General features: G+C 45.5%; 1 long non-coding RNA gene across 1 annotated transcript; it reads left to right on the top strand.

The window, feature by feature from the left end:
- The first annotated feature begins 1,030 nt into the window (after positions 1–1,030).
- LOC120495631 lies at positions 1,031–4,138 on the top strand. The gene is made up of 3 exons (XR_005626098.1): positions 1,031–1,153; positions 2,424–2,542; positions 3,738–4,138. It is a non-coding gene; the product is annotated as an uncharacterized LOC120495631 (long non-coding RNA).
- Positions 4,139–4,489: the final 351 nt, after the last annotated feature.

The raw sequence follows: 4,489 nt of genomic DNA, 5'->3' as shown, positions 1-4,489 counted from the left end.
TTCTACCACTGTGGAGATTTTCCACTTAGCCACCATCTTGGAGGTGCTGGCCAGCTCTGCCTTGGCATTGATCCCAGCATGTCTCTGATCTGGAAAGCCTTCCTGGAAGCATCACTAGAATAGCCTTTCCTGTGAGATTTATGCTTCCTGCTGGGCTGACAATGCCACCAGATTCAGTGGGATTTCCCCTGGGGGGAGCAGGACATGAAGTGTCTGCTTGGTACCTCAAGTCTCAGGCTCCTCCTGAGCAGAGGAGAAACCCGTGAAAACCACATTGAACTTAAATACTCAAGGTTCTCACACTTGAGAGTTTTGCTAGTACATATGATGTTAAATCCTTCATGGGTAACAGGCAGCCCTTGGATTTGTTAATCTTATAAAGGAAATTTAGTTTTTGGAGTGTTCTGCTGGGACCCCAGAGAACTATTTTGGGAAAACTAAGAATATAAGATTGGCTGTAGCTGGGCAGTGTGGCTTCACTCCTTTATTCCTTCTTTATCCTGCTGTTGACATATCTGTAGTACAGCTGGAGGTACACTGATAATGTCACTCAGACATCAGGTGCTCTTATGGTGTTAGAGGCCACTGGGTGCCTGTCCCAGACAGACAGGGAGAGGAGAGTTCAGGCAAGTTTTTTGTTTCTATTTTCTTCCCTTCCCAATCAAAAACCTGGAGCCATGCAGTTGTGCAGAACTGGGTTGGGACTCAGAGAAACCATTCATTTTATGTCATTTGAGTGTAGGGGTTCTATGTCCTTCAAGTTCATGGTGAATCCCTAAAGTCTCTTTCTAAATCCTTGATTCCTTGTGTCTCTCTTTGTGAGTCCTTGCATTTATGGAATCTGCCAGGCTGGAAGGTGCAGCCTGCTGTTAGATCACATTTACAGAGGGCTCATGCAAGACTTAAGCCCATATTACGTTTGTTCCTCTGTGATGCTTATATTTATCTTGCACTTTGTCTGGGAATTCAGATTGTGTGTCTTGGCTGGGCTCTGTCATACATGTTTAATCCCAGTTTCTTTGCTTTCCTGCAGGGGCTTGCTAGGGAACAGGAAGTAAATGGAGTGTCTTGTGGAGATGCCTTCTAGGGAGAGCTGACTGCCAGCCAAAATCCCATCCAGCTACAAAAGCAGCTGTTTCAGCCCAAAGAATTTGTAAGTACAGTTATTTTCTTAGCACCTCATCATGCTTCTTTCAGGAACTTCAGCTGTCAGACAGGTTTTCCATCCTGCTAGGCTGGGAAACACGGGGTGCTTAGTTGGTGAATTCAGCCTGGTGATCCAGTGACTGAAGGGGTGCATGTGGGAGAGGGTGGAGAGAAAGTCCCAAGACATGGAAAGAGGAACACTTGGGCCCAGTTAATACTGGAGGTTTGGAGTCAGGTTGCAGCCTTTTTCCTGTGTCTGCTAACTCCAAACTAGAGCAGGTTTGCTTTGCAGCTGGATCTGTGTGTGTGCACATGCATCAGGCACAAGAGAAAGCAGAAATTTTCCTAGGCTGTGACGAGCAGTTTACCTGGGAGACTGGCTTTGTACTGGCTCTGGGCTGTGGGGGAGAGTCCCAGCTGTCCAAGCATCAGTCCTGTCTGGAACCTCTCTTGCACTAAGAAGTACCTGGAATTAAAAATAAAAAGTGTCATTTGGGAGAGACTAATTGGCACAGTGAAGAAGAGTGACCTGCTCCCTATATCTCACATGCATAGCTCACTGTCATTTACTTTATAGAAAAAACCCTCCACATCTTGACAGCAGACATAAGGAAAATAGATTTGTTTGGTCTAACCACACAGTTAAATGTAGCAGGCTGGTTCCCCTTTGCTCTTTGTTTCTCCACTGGCCCCAAGTGGGGAAATTCCTAATCTCAGCACTCAGACTTGCCCTCTTTGCCAAGACTCATCTTGCCCACATGGCTTGTGTCAGGGCTGTGACTGGGAGAGCAAAGTCTGGCAGCTGTTTTTCTAAGACTGTAGCAATCCATTGCTGGTGTCCAAGGATCTGCTACAGAGCTGCTGCTTCAGGGCTCTGGTATGGAGCTGCAGGGGCCTTCTGGGCAGTCCTGGCCAGGGTTATCTGTGCTCCCTGCCCCAGGGGCTCATGCCCTCATGAAGGGAATGACTGAACAGCACAGAAAACAGCTCTGACACAATTTACAGCCCAGAGTGTTACGATAATGCCAGTTGGTGCTGCTTGGCTGCACCAGCTGCTTCCTCCATTGTGTCATTCCTGGGCGGGGGGGACAGACTGTTCTGAGCATTGCTGTTACAGATATGTTTTCCCACTGTGATTGTGAACAGCATCACTGTCCTGGAGATGGATGGTTGTACCACAGCTCACAGAGAGAGCTGAGGTCTCCTTTTCTTCCTCTCTAGGCCCTTGCCAGACCCATGGGACTCTAACTTACATTCTCAGAATTCCCCATTTACAGTTTGCTTGCAGCTGGCTGTGCTGTGCCCTGCATCAGCCTCCAGAGAGCCTGTATCACAGGGCAGGAGACCTTTCAGCTGGAGAAGTCAGCCACTGTTCAAGCTTGACCCAGATTCTGAGGTAAGGGGTAAATCTGCCATTGTTTCTCAAGCACAGCAGTACCAGCAGCAGGGTCAGAGTCGTGGATGGCAGCACAACCACATCCTGCAGAGCTGCTGAGGGGTTCATGTCCTCACCCCTGCCCACGTGTCTTCCCTTGGGGAGTGGTTACAAAACTTTCTCTGCAACTTTGATGGCACTTGCTGGCTTTTATTTATCCCATATACTCATAACTTTAGTTGATGATGGCAGTAATTCAACAGCAATACTAAAAGTATTCAACTGCTGCCAGCCTTGCTGCTTCAGGCCACCCCTTCAGAAAGCTCCATAAACATCTGTGGGGATGATGCTTGTCCTTATTGCTCTAAGCAAGCTTTAACTACAGAGCAGATGTCACCTTTCAACTTGGTTGTCTGAATTCAGTGGCAGCCTTTCACATGCAGCACGATTCAGGATCCTTTCCTTCCTGACCAAAACTGTTGAATGTCATTTGCTGTGTCAGCTTAAAATGCAGGGGTGAATTTCATTGGGTAAAGCAATGCCTGTGTGTGGATGAAAAACAGATGAAAGCATAATGTGATCCAGCAGCTAGAAATTCAACTTAGATAATATGAGCTAGAAAAAGAAGGTATGTGGTTTTAACAGTGACTAAATAGCAACAATTAAATAATTATTGGCACCAATTACCAAGGGATACAGTGGTGGTTCTGTCTCTTGAAGCTTCTGAAGAATCCATGTCTTGTTATCTCAGCCAGAAGAAATCTGGGACATAAGAACATTTTTATGCAGGAGACCAATATGTTTATTCCTGCTGCCTTCTTTATATCTAAAAGTGTAAAAAATTGTAATTTTAAGGGTGCTCAATATTCTTTAGTGTAAATATTGCTATTCTGCAGCAATCCCTCTTTCCTTCTCCTTGATGCTGCTTTCCTAACACATTGCTCTGATGTGGTGGATGGCAATCAAGATTACAACAGGTTAAATGCCTTAATACCTCTTTATAACGTGGAATGGTGGTTCATGCCCAATGTGAAGCAGGGATTGGTCTTTGAAAAGGCTTCATGCTAAGGTGAAGGCTTGCTGAGCATTTCTTCTGGTGGCAATATGGCCAGAAACTTCTCCTTCCACTGCTGCTCCTTTTGTTTGCTTATGTTGTTTTTAATAAAGTACCCAATGCCATCATAAAGCATAATGTGATTTCCTTCTGGTTGCACAGGCTTTCATCTGGAGAGCTTCATCACTGATTTTCAGCCCTGGCTGTGTGAATTTGTCTCCAGACCAGTCTGGAAATGTAAGAACTGGGGAATCATCTGGCTCTTGCTGGAAGCGAGAGCACCCACTGGGAGCTGTTCTACCAGGTGGGAATGGTCATGGTCAGATTAACCCTGAGCTCAGCTGAGGTCCAGGGTAGGAGGAACCTTGCTGCATTCACAGTCTGGGCCTGGGAGAACTTCAAGGGGCATGAATGTTTCTGAAGGATGTAGAACAGACTGATTTAGTGACTGGAAGGTCCAAAGCTCTTTCTTGATTTGACCTGAGATTTGGGAAATTAGTGGTTTTTAATCCTTGTGATTCTGGAATGCCCATGGGCTGTGAAATGAAGGCTGGACCTCTTGAAACACCCTGTGCCACAAAAACAACCTTACTGTGAAGGACTGTACTAAACTAATCAAGATTTTGTTTGCTGAATCCTTAAAAAATGTGAGACACCTTCTTTTGTAGTTTTTAAAAATTTGATTTTACGTGTCTGTAATCCTATTACCTGTTTGGTGCTCAGTAAATAAAACAATCTGCAACTATTTTCTTTGACTTGCTGAACTTAAGGGCGATGCCAAAGCTGTAACTTAATACCAAGGCATCCCAGCACTGTGGACGTGTTGATCCTCTGACAGCCAGTGAATTCCTCTGGGCTAACCAGGGGGTTATAAAATACATCTTAACGTGCAGCTATTCAACAGAAATCTTTCC

Source organism: Passer montanus, unplaced genomic scaffold, assembly GCF_014805655.1.
Source record: "Passer montanus isolate IOZ18808 unplaced genomic scaffold, ASM1480565v1 scaffold9, whole genome shotgun sequence".
NCBI classification, from domain to species: Eukaryota; Metazoa; Chordata; class Aves; order Passeriformes; family Passeridae; genus Passer; species Passer montanus.
Note: the sequence above shows the minus strand (reverse complement) of the source record. Positions and strands in the feature narration are given on the sequence as shown.